Source organism: Manis javanica, chromosome X (genome assembly GCF_040802235.1).
Source record: "Manis javanica isolate MJ-LG chromosome X, MJ_LKY, whole genome shotgun sequence".
Lineage (NCBI taxonomy): Eukaryota > Metazoa > Chordata > Mammalia > Pholidota > Manidae > Manis > Manis javanica.
In genome coordinates this window covers 32,060,529-32,073,339 of record NC_133174.1, presented here as the reverse complement: position 1 = coordinate 32,073,339, position 12,811 = coordinate 32,060,529, and the positions used below count along the sequence as shown (strand labels likewise).

The 12,811-nt window shown below is 43.0% G+C and overlaps 1 long non-coding RNA gene across 1 annotated transcript; it reads left to right on the top strand.

The window, feature by feature from the left end:
- The first annotated feature begins 8,618 nt into the window (after positions 1–8,618).
- Positions 8,619–12,545, top strand: LOC108410072 (uncharacterized). The gene is made up of 2 exons (XR_001856393.3): positions 8,619–9,047; positions 12,355–12,545. It is a non-coding gene; the product is annotated as an uncharacterized lncRNA (long non-coding RNA).
- Positions 12,546–12,811: the final 266 nt, after the last annotated feature.

The window sequence follows — 12,811 nt, the reverse complement described above, 5'->3', positions numbered from 1 at the left end:
ATTTACTGTTTACAGCTCCACAGGTGCACACCAAAACCCTATATAGGAATAGCCAGTGCCTCTTAGTAGCAGAGTCCACTGCTCAAACACTCTAGGCATGATACAGCCCTCCTTCTGCAGACTAAGTCCTAACTTGATCTACCCAGCCTGTCTTTCACACATCACCTGTCTCTTAAATCTCATTTTCAATCCCCATCCTCCCTTCATACTTTGCCTGGCCTTTAAAAATTGATGCTTGTTTTTACCTTTCAGGTTGCAATGACTTATCACTTTTACATCCTAATATATTTAAATTCTACCTGCTTCTAACTATTTCCATTACCAATATCCTGGTTCAAATCACCAACTTCTTTCTTCTGGGCATAGCCTCCTAAGTGGTCTTCCTGCCTCCAGTCTTATTTTCTTAAATTAAGACTCCATATGTCAGACAGTGATATTTTCATGGCTGCCCACTGTTTAGGATAATGACTGAGATCCTTAACATGGCTATGAAGTCCTGCATGATCTGGTCCCTGACAATCTCTCCACTTTCACTCAGTTTGCTTCAGTGAAAGTAGGGTCCTTCAGTTCCACAAAAACATTTTGCACATGGTATTCCCTACTTGAAGTACTCTTCCTCCCATGTTTTTAAACCTATTTATCTTTCAGATCTCAACTCAAGCACCATTTCTTCAGTGTCCTATTTTTAATCTCCCAATGTCATATCCATTCTTTCATGGTGTTTCTTTCAGTTCATAATGATACATTTATCTGTATTTTTACTTGATTAACATATGTCTATCACAAGCACCATAAGGGGAGGGACCATGTATTCTTGCTTATCACCTTCCATCTCCTTACCCCAGTATCTAGCATGCTATCTAGTCCAGCACATAGTAGGATGCCATTAAGTATTGAGTCTATTAAATCCATGTTAATTTCCAATAAAATATTTTAACTTACCACCAAATAGCCATTTATTCATCAATGCCTTTGATACTCCCATATATACATATCCCAGGAGTATGCAAAGTGCTGAAATGGAAGGAAGAAAGCAGGATCCAAGTTATTCCATGAAAACATTGCTGGTGGCTTCCCTCTGCATGTGGTCAACAAGAAGACACCCAGCCTGGAAGCAGGAGAATCTAAATAGATTCTGTTCCCATAGGATTCATAGACCTGAATATGGACCTGGCCAAAGATCTAAATGAGACCAGGGTGCTTGGTGCCTTGGCTTAGTTTTCAAGAGACCTGCAGATGTCTCCAGTTCCAGCCCTCTTCCCAGCCTCCTGTCAGCCTATATTCACTTCCTTCTTCCTCATCAAAGTCACCATCTTGTCCAGGACTGTAGGTCTTCTGAGATATTAAACATACTGTTTACTCATAAAATACTGGGATCCTCGATCTTAAAGACCTGTAGTTTGGAACAGCAAATATAAGGCAAGTAGGGGTCGGGGATACTGGATAGTGTTTTGCATTCTGTGTATGGGAACTCTAAACTCAGGTTGGTGAACTACAGGATCGTTCCCAATGGTCTCTGCCTCCTGGTATTTGTGTCCTTTTGTGGTACCCTCCCACACTGAATCTGCTGGTGTATATGGCCAAGAGACTAAAGTAGACATGACAGTGTGTGACTTCCATATAAGCCATGAAGGCATTGCAGCTTCTACCTTGGTCTGTCGGATACCTGGCTATGAGAAAGACAGCTGCCATGTTGTGAGTACATTCAAGCAGCCCATGAAAAGATCCATATTAGGAAGAACATAGGTCCCTGGCCAACAGCCAGCACCACTTATCAGCCATGTGAGTGAGCTGTATTGGATGGCTGCAGCCCCAGCTGACATCAAAGTGTTACCTCATGAGAAATCTTGAATCAAAAACCACCCAACTTATATAAAGGGAATGTACTTCAACATAACAAAGGCCATACATGACATAACCACAGTTAACATCATACTCAATGGCAAAAAGTTGAAAGCTTTTCCTCTAATGTCAGGAATAAAACAAGGATGTCCACTTTTATCCAACATAGTACTGGAAGTCCTAGTCAAGGCAATCAGACAAGATAAAGAGATAAAAGCATCCAACTTGGTAAGGAAGAAGTAAAACTGTCATTATTTGTAGATGACATGATACTATATATAGAAAACCCTAAGGAATCCACCAAAAACCTATTAGAACTAATAACTGGATCCAGCAAAGTTGCAGGATACAAAATTAACATACAGAAATCTGTTGCACTCCTATATACTATAAACTAACAGAAAGAGAAATCAAGAAAACAACTCCATTTACAATTGCATCAAAAAGAATAAAATACCTAGGAATAAACCTAAGCAGGGACGTGAAAGACCTGTACGCTGAAAACTATAGGACACTCATTAGAGAAATTAAAGAAGACAGAAATAAATGGAAATCTGTCCCGTGCTCATGAGTAGGAAGAATTAATATTGTCAAAATGGCCATTCTGTGCAAAGCAATTTATAGATTCAATGCAACCTCTATCAAAATGTCAACAGCATTTTTCAATGAACAAGAGCAAACAATCCTAAAATTCATATGGAACCACAAAAGACCCCAAATAACCAAAGCAATCCTGAGAAAGAAGAACAAAGTTGGGGGTATTACATTATGCTGCCTGACTTCAGGCTATACTACAAAGCTACAGTAATCAAAACAGTATGGTACTGGCACAGATCAGACCCATAAATCAATAGACTGGACTAGCCCAAATATAAACCCATGTATATATAGTCAATTAATATATGATAAAGGAGCCATGAATATACAGTGGGGAAAGGACAGTCTCTTCAATAACTGGTGTTGGGAACATTGGACAGCTACATTCAAGAGAATGAAACTGGATTACTTTCTAACTCTATACACACAAAAAAAACTTAAAATGGATTAAATACCTAAATGTAAGATGTAAAACCATAAAAGTCTTAGAAGAAAATATAGGCAAAAATCTCCTGAACATAAGTATGAGCAATTTTTTTCTGGACACATCTCCCAAGGAAGGGAAACAAAATAAGAAATGAACAACTGGGATTACATCAAACTAGAAAGCTTCTGTACAGCAAAGAACACCATCAACAGAGCAAAAAGGCAACCCACACTATGGGATAATATATTCATAAATGATTTACCAAATAAGGAGTTAACATCTAAAATGTATTAAGAACTCATATGCCTCAAAACCAATAAAACAACTAACCTGATGAAAAAATGGGCTGAGGACCTGAACAGACATTTTTCCAAAAAAAGAAATTCAGCTAGCCAATAGGCACATGAAAAGATGCTCTACATTGCTAATCATCAGAGAAATTCAAATTAAAACCACAATTTGATATCACCCCACACCAGTTAGGTTGGCCAGCATCGAAAAGACAAACAACAACAAATGTTGGCGAGGATGTGGAGAAGGAGGAACCCTCCTACACTGCTGGTGGGAATGTAAATTAGTTCAACCATTATGGAAAGCAGTATGGAGGTTCCTCAAAAAAACTAGAAATAGAAATACCATTTGACCTAGTAATTCCACTTCTAGGAATTTACCTGAAGAAAATAAAACCACTGATTCAAAAAGATACATGCACCCCTATATGTATTGCCACATTATTTACAATAGCCAAGATATGGAAGCAACCAAAGTGTCCATTAAGAGATGAATGAATAAAAAAGAGGTGGTACATATACACAATGGAATATTACTCAGCCACAAAAAAATAAAGAAATCCTGCCATTTGTAACAACATGGATGGACCTAGAGGGTATTACACTAAGTGAGATAAGTAAGGTGGAGAAAGACAAATACCGTATGATTTCACTTATTTGTGGAATCTAAAAACAAAATAAACAGTATAGCAGTAGACTCATAGACACTGAGAAGTGATGGGTAGTAACCATAGGGGAGGGGTTCAGTGGGTGGGTGGGGAGGGTGAGGGGGTTAAAGGGACACAAAAATTCTCAATCATAATATAATTTGGTCACAGAGATGGTAATACAGCATGGAGAGCATAGGCAATGGTTCTGTAATATCTTCCTATGCTGACAGTAACTGCACTTGTTGGGGTGAGGATTTAATAATGTGGGTAACTTGAACCACTGTGTTGTATGCTTGAAACCAATATAAGATTGTATATCATGTGTGCTTCAGTTAAAAAAAAAACATCCAACTGAGCCATTCCTGAACCCCTGATCCACAGAAAACATGAAAAATAATAAAAAATTATTATTTTAAGCCACTAAGCCTTGGAGTCATCTGTTATGCAATCTCAAACACAAGCCAAAAACAGGATCCCAGTGCTATGTCTTTAATGTTTTGGACACAAGGCTTTTCTCTCTCTCTTATTTATACCCTTTTTCTTTCTCTTCCATGAGCCACTCTACTTAGGAAGGAATTTATGCCCTTCTTCTGGGCTTCCTTTATAATAAATACAGGCTTCTGTGCAGGCCAATATATGTACAATACAGTGTAGTGGGTAATAGCATCAACTTTGGAGACAGAGTGCATTAGTTTAAATTCCTGCTTTGCCATTTACTACCAATATGACCTTAGACAAATTACCTAATCTCCCTTTGCCTTGATTTTCTCATTTTCAGAGTAGAAATAAAAATAGTACCCTAACTCATAGTCTTGTTTCCAGTGCTCAGAATAAGACCTGACACATAGGAGGCACTCCAAGTACAGTTGCTGTTGTTATTATTCATATTATTATTTTATTATCATTATCATTATTATTATACTGATTATGCCATGTTGATTGTGTAGTATCACATCTCAGTCTCTCTCCAGACTATGAGCTACCTCAAGGCAGTGCCATGATGCCATTTATCTTTGCCTCTTCAGCTACCCAGTAGCACCCAGGATGTGACAGTGACCAACATGTATGTATCTTAGAGGGATTGCCTGTGAGAGGGTGTAGGCAACTTCAAAGCCAGGTACTCGAGCCACAGGGGAATAGAATAGAGGTACTGCTTGTAGTTCAGGAAAGGGGCCAGAGAAAATACAGGGCAGAGACAGGCATTGGGGCAGAAGGCGAGGCAAGCAGTTGCCCAGATCTGTGGAGGGTGGGACAGCCCAGGGCAAGTTGTCTATTATGGAGACATAATACATGAAGGAAGCCCAAGTTCCCTGACTGAGCTCTTAGCCTTTGGTGGGATCTTTTGAACATAAAAGCCCCTCACTTGTTGCCAGCATGAGTGGGGCCTTGAACAAATCTCCTAAACTCTTAAAGCCTTGGTTTCCCTGTCTGTAGACTGAAGATGATAATAATCACATTGAAGACTCCAGAATGCTAAGGGTTAATGTGGTCAAGTTGGTAAAGTGCTTAGTACCCTGGCAGGCACATAGAAAAAAACACAGTAAGTGTTGACCACCGTTTCGCTGGTGAAAAAGTCTTGGTGAATACAATCTTTCATTTGCTGGTTTCTTAATGCCAAGGAATTTCAACCATTCTCTGGCTTCTCTGCCTCAAATACAAAAAGAGCCAAGACTCTCTCTCTCTTTCACACACACACACACACACACACACACACACGCATATACCCTTCCTTCTGAAAGAGGTTAACTATTGTGACCAGTACAATTAGCCCCTTTCCATCTGATAACAGCCCCATCTAAGGAATTCACAACCGTTAATTAGAGGCACTCCACAGTCTTGTGAGGGAGGAAAATTATCGCTCAGACTCTACACGTGTCTGAACCAAGTTGCTCTGGGGTAACCTCAGTCACAGAGCCCGGGCCTGAGCAGGGACAGAACAGGATGGAGCCTGCCAGCCCCAGACCCTCCACACCACCTCTTCCCTCTTCCAGGGCTCCAGGGGGCTGACTGGAGGCCCTGCAGTTGTAAGTTCATTATTAAATCATTTCTCACCGAAAGAAGAAAAGGACTCGAAGCTCCACACACCGTGGTTTTTAAAATGCTAGTCTCTCTTCAATAGAAATTGAATTCACTGATGTAGCCCAGGGAAAAGCGAGCTCCTTCCTCCCCTCCAAATGATTCTTTCAGGGTAATATAGCAGTTAAACCTTCAGGTACATAATAGCACGCCGGTCTATTAGCCAAGGCGATTTTATTCTTCGGCTTGCAGCTTCTTGCCTGACAGTTGTCACCTAGACAACCATGTCTCCATGAACTCAGAGGAGACTGGGGGGGTGTCCTCTGAGGAGACAGCCAGCCTGATACATCAAATCTTCTGGTGCGAGGGAACCATTCTTGGCTTTGCGATGTGGAACACACTAAATAATGCATTCAACTGTTGTCTATTCATCTTTTCCATCACCACCACCGCAGGCCCCTCCTTGCCTGTGACCTTGAAACACTCCCTCAGCTTCAGGCCTTCCCATTCTCCTGTTATCAGCAAATCTGGTTTGGTGTGAGTGTGTGTGTTTAACAACTTTCCAACCTTGCAGCTTCCTAGCTATGCTTTTATTTGGAAACAAAAGAACTGCAAAACCGGAAAGTTCTCTGTACCAATGTGTAGGGAGACTAATCAGACAGGCACAGGCAGGCAAATGTGACTTAATGAGGAAGAGCCAGCATATCTGCCCCTGCCTGGGAAGGGCTGAACCCCAGGGCAGGAAGGGAGAGCACCTCTCCTGGCCTAAAGCAACAAGGACCACCAAGTGAGAGAACCTGAAAGCAAGGGGAACAAAGTGACAATTTTAGGACAAAGGGCCGAAGTCACACACTTTGCTCACACCAGAAAGCAGAGTGGCCTGTGGGTTGAGGGCAGTCCACAACTGGGGTCCTTCTCAGGATTAGGATGAGAAAGCCTGGAGGGCCTGGGGTGGCAGCCATGAGATGTAAGTGAGGTCTGCACACCTCAGCCATCACAAGCAAGGGGCCAGTTACTCACGAGGTGGGTATGTTTGTGAGGTGGGATATGCATCTAACTCCATGGTGTCAGTCACACATTCATGGAGCAGATATTGAGTGCCTCGGTGTTTTCCTGGGCCCTCTTCTAGACCCTGGGGAGATAGCACTGAGCAAACCAGGTGAAGATTCCTGCCCGTGCAGAGCTTACACAGCAGTAAAATGCAAGCGGCTAAACATTACTTTAAAATCATCAAATCGTCAGTTAAAAATCATCAAATCGTCAGTTAAGCGTTTCCTGGAGGTGCTTGTAAGATGAAGGGTGTAGGGGGAGAACACTTGTTTTAATATATCAGTCCCAAGCATCATACAGACCAAAGAAAGCAAGCTATCTGTTTGGTTCTTCATCTGGGCCTTAATGGCGCCCAAGGCTCCACAAGGTCCATCATGGCCTTCTCTTTTACAGCTTTAATGGCCACACAGCATACCCCAGGTCCCTTTTTATGACAGTCCCTCAGTGGTGTGCTGGAGCCAGCTCATGCTGGCTCACAGGGCCGATTGTGCGCACCCCTTCCCAACTCCATGCTTAGCGTCATCATGCTGGTAGCTTGAAATTAGCTATGGTGGCATATCTATGGCATGGACATCAGCTACAAATCAGGGCCTTGGTTTGTTTAAAGCTGGTTTATCAGCACAGTCCTAGAACCACCCCTCCCACAGATCTGAGAAATTCTGCTTGGTCCATGCTGTTTAGGTAGGATGACACCATCTCCTCCAACTTAGAATATGACCTGAGAATGGCCTATCAGGGTGCTCTGTCCTCTTGGCCACATGACCTGGTATAGCAGGCACCTGACGCACAAGAGCCCAGTCACTGCCTTCCTCAGGATTATAACCAGAGTGATTAAGAAAGGTGCTCTTCTCCTCTGAGATCAGGAGGAACAAGGACCGTGTATGCCTAGAGTTGTCATCTTTCCCACTCTCTTCTCAGCCAGCCAGACAGTAAGGCCAACACAGAAGGGAGCAGAAGGGAGAAATGGACAGAAACCAGAGCCCTGACAGCATTATTTGTTCACCTAGAGCTATATGATGATGATGATGATTTGTTTAAGCTAGGTTGAATAGGATTTTGTCACTTGTAACCAAGAAAATCCTAATTATAATATATTGTCTTCTCTCACACCTTCCTTCTCCGTAAACTGGTTTGGCTCTTCAGCATAGAACAGCACATGATGTCAGGGCCCTGCTCACATCCCCTTGGCACTCATTGTCCCCAGGTAGCCTGATGCCTACTTACTATGAGCAAACGAAATACTCTCAGCCCAAAAGTGGGAGAGGCCCAAGTGCTGGGGAGTTAACACCCATAGAGGCCACCCTGGGCCACACCCCAATAGGAGATGGTGGATAAACATCCCAGCTGCCCTACTTCTCAGGTGGGACTTTGAGGCACCTTCCACACCCTCTCCCTGAGGTCCCCAGAAGCATGGAGCCTCAGTTGCTCACAATGTCAACCTGTTTTAACACCGAATGGATTTCCATGCCTTCTCTGTCTCACTTCTCCACTCCCATGAATCACCTCCCAAATAAACAACTTGCACCCACACCCTTGTTGCGGGATCTGCTTCTGGGGGACCCCAGCCTAGAGAAACAAACTGTTGCCCAACAATTAGGTTAATATGACAAAAGAGGACTACAGTCCAAGCCATTTTGTTCTTCTCTTTCCAATAGTCTCCGTTCGTGGTTTCTCAACCCCAGCTTTTTGTATGACTTGTCTCATGTTACCCAATGCCTGGCTACAGAGCTAGTTTGCCAATGAGGACAAAACACGGCTATTCAGAACTAAAAGTGGGAGTTGCACTGATTTGGATTTGGTACATTTGGTTTTGGCTATGAAATTAAAAATCTGGATGCCCCCAGAGGTTTTCTTTGTGGCCCCAGTGAAAGTGCAGTGAACTCTTACTTGTCCTCTTGTGAGAAAGTCAACCTGGGCAGCTGGAGATACAATCGCAGAAATCAGCTCCCTCCCTTCCACCCGGTTTGTTCACACTTACCACAGGCTGTGGAGACACCTTAACTAAGAAATCACACCCATTCTTCCAAGCAAGAAAAATACCTGTTCCAGCTATCAGGCTGCCAAGATTTACAACTCTCAACACCGAGACACCTGCGTTTCTCCAAAGCCCTGGTTGGAGACTAATTTCCTCACGCATTACAGCTCATTTCGACTGGGTATGCCTCTGACTTCATGGTAAGTAAGGAGGGAAGGACTAATCAAACAAATTTAAGGGAAAGCCTTTGTGATCCCAGATGAAAAGAGTCCAAATCTAACTTGCTGTGGCTAATCCTTCTGAGAATTACGGATCTTTAAGGAGCACATTTCAGACGATGGCCTGGCATAACGGAAAACCTGAAATTGCAGGGTGAGTACTTGCATGTGAAATCTAGCTCTGTCACTGCCCAGCCATCTGGCAGCATGTACAGTGGTTATAAATACAGACTCGGGAGCCAGCCTGCCTGGCTTTAAGTCCCAGCTCTACTACTTACTGGCTGTGTAACCAAGGGCAAGTGAGTAACCTCTCTGGGCTCAGCTTCCTCTTCCATGAGCAGGGGTAATAATGGACCTGCCTTGTAGGACTGATATAAGCATGAGATGAATGACTAGCTCTCAAGGGCTTGGACGAGTGTCTGACCCCTAGTACGCTACCCCAACGTTGGCTTTTCTGATTGGTCACAGTCCCTCTGGGCTTCAGTCTTCTCATCTGTAAATGGAGGGTTCCTATACATTGTTGTTTTATGAGGACAAAATGACACAACATTATTGGAAGGGAAAATCTGGTAAAGTATAATATAAATTTAGGTTGTAATTAAATCAGCTCAAGGTTTTGTGGCCAACCATCCTCCCCTAAAGACCGAAGCTGGGCATTCAGAAGCTTGGTTAGTCTTGACTTGCAGCAAAGGAAACAAGAGCCCAGGGAAACACACCCTCCCCTCTACAAGCGTTGGACATATGGCTAGCAGCTGGGATTTATGCAAAGCATCCTTCAAATTAGTCCAAAAGCCCCACTGTTTGGTTATTGCCCCCAGTGCAACCGTAAAACCGCAGCTCACAACTGCCAGCAGGTTGTACATTCCCAGCCTGTCCTCACCCCAGCCCCCTCCCAGCTTCCTAGCCATGACCACTCCATGCTACCCGGCCCCGGAGCCACCTGCGTGTCCTCTAGTTAACTCAGTCTGCTGTCAAAAAGGAGGAAGTAATTAAATGGGGGACATGTCAGTCCCACCACAGGCCCTGGAAAAGTCAATAAAATTTAGTCACCAGAATGGGAGCTGATTTTTAACCACTCTCCTATAAACCATCACACTCACAAAAGATGTCAGCTTCAGGTCATATAGCAAAGCAAGCCCGGGAACTCAGGTGCTCAGCAGCGTTTTCTGTCTGTGGGGCAGAAGGAAGGAAAATGAAGTACTATTTATTACAGCGAAATTTGATATGAGAAATGAATGGAAAACATCTTGTTTCCTCCATAACTCTACACCCTAAAGAGATCAGGGGGAGGGACACTGGCAGCGTGAAGAGTAGACAAATGGAACAGAGGACAGGATAAAATATTGTTACGAGACAATTAGGCCAATCCGGCTCTGGGAGGTTGTACATGAGAAAGTCGGCCTAGACAGCAATTGAATTAACAATTTTGTTGCTTGCTTTCTATTTCAAAATCCTCTACCCTTCTGTTTCACTGCTCCAGTATCTGAACAGATTTTTCTCAGCAGTCAAGGAGTTTCACCTCAGAGGGAGGAGGGGTGTGGAAAGAAGAGGCAGAGCATGTGGAAACCGAGATTCTTCCAGGCTGATATGAGCCTCCGTACCTGCCTGGCTGGCCTTCTCTTCCCTTCCATTCCTTTTGCTTTGCAAATCATGAAATTTCCATGAAATCAATCTCACCGACCACTTCGTGCGAAATTCCAGCTACGATCTAGAAGGACCAGCATCCAAATTTGGCCAAAGTGTTTGGGGGTGGTGTGAGGTTGGGGGAGGGGAGGAGAAGGTCTGCAAAAAGGAGGCTTCCTTTTCACACATCAGAGACATCACAACAGACCCAGAGTCCTAGAAATGTGCTAATCACTCTTTTCCCACAGTCTCAGCTCTCTTTGCAAAAAGGCCTAGGAACCCTTTTGTTTCATTTCATTTTCTGGTTTGTGCTTTTTCTTTTCAAAAAATCAAAAGGGGGACATATTTAAGAATTTCAATGAAATACTAAATACCAAATGCAGAGCACAGCTGCCTTAAAGTTAGTAGTTAACATTCATTGAATACTTATAACTAATTTTAATCCTCACAACCATTCTGGGCAATAGGTTCTAATATCATCATACCTATTTTACACATGAGAAAACTGGGCCCCAGAGAAATTAAGTAACATGCCCAAGGTCATGCGGCTGGATAATGGTAGAAGATAAGATCTGAACACTCACTGTTGCCTGCCAGCTCTCCATGCTAACCGTAGTTGATATTTTTCTAATGTTGAGCAGATTCCCAAACCCTTCAATGTACATTATCTCAGTGGATATTCAAATACATCTCTTGAGGTAGGTATTCTTGCCCCCAATTTGGAGAGATGGAGAAACTAAAATTTAGGATTAGCAATTCTTATGATATTATGGAGGCAAAAGTGAAGAGCAGAAATCACACACACTTTCTGGGCTTCTTAGCATACCCCTGCTCAGAATAATAAACCTTTACATATGGCAAGGTCCCATCAGCCCTAGTAAAATCTTCAGCTGTGCTCATTGAAAGTGCTCCCTGCCTCTGCTTCAGGAGATAGGACAGATGGCTTCTTCATTGGGCACATCCACCTTACTGGTGGTACATGCTTGAATTTCCTGCAAGGCGGACATACATGGCCATGCAGGTTGTTTGATCAACAACCTCATCGCATCTACAGGGGCACCACTGACATGGTTGATGCGGCAGATTTATCATTTTATTAAGACAATTTTCCAGTAGATGGCAGTAACGTGTCTTGAGGAAGGGGTGGATGCGTTTTCCTAATTAATGCAAAAGCAATGTGAAGGCTAGTGGGGCCCCTGATGGTGTCTATTTCAAATTCTTCTCACCTGCAGTGGCAAGATGGCATTGATCTATCTATCCTCTGGATTCCTCTTAAGACCTAAAGTGGGAGATGCTTTCTGCAAGATGTCATTTATTTACATTTAACAAAAGCTTACTGGGTACCTATAATGGGACAGATATTGTACAAGGTGGACCTACAGTGGTGAACAAAAGAAACATGGTTCCTGCCCCCTCAGTTATTGAAGTAGTAAAGGAGTACGGAAGGCACTGCAGGTTGATCCACTGTAGTTGGTTTACCTTTTCTCTCTGGAATGCCTCCATTTTATAGGCTGTAAGAGCTAAATAGCAGCAGCAACGACCTAACTTCTTAGGTATCCTTGCAGCTAGAAGGAAGTTGTAATGTGACCCAGGTCTTGTCATGAGACATAAACACACAGTAGTCAGTTGATACTCACTTTTCCTCTTCTCCCTTCTTTCTGGCTAGAATACAGATACTAGGCCTGTGGAGCAGCAGTCATCTTATAAACATGAGGACTAAAGATTTTTACTAGAGACAGCAGAGAAAGAAGAGGAAAGGAGTCGGAGTCCTATGTGGCAATGTCGAGCCACTAGACCTCTGCTGGATGGCCCATCTTGTCATGGCAGACAAATAAACTTTTCTGTGTTTAAACTATAGTCAGTCAAATTTCCTATTACTTGCAGCTGAACACCATCCTAATGAACTCAAGGAGACAGACATTAATCAATATAATCAACATAAAAATCAATATAAAAAATAAAGTATAATTTTAAATACTAATAAATGCCACTAGAGAACTACATGGCACGATGGAAATGTATGTGGAGACACCCGACCAGGTCTGGGGGTGGTGAGTCAAGCTTTGCTAAGGAAATGACATTGAATGTCAATAACTAATGGCTGGAGTGAGATGGCTTTCTGC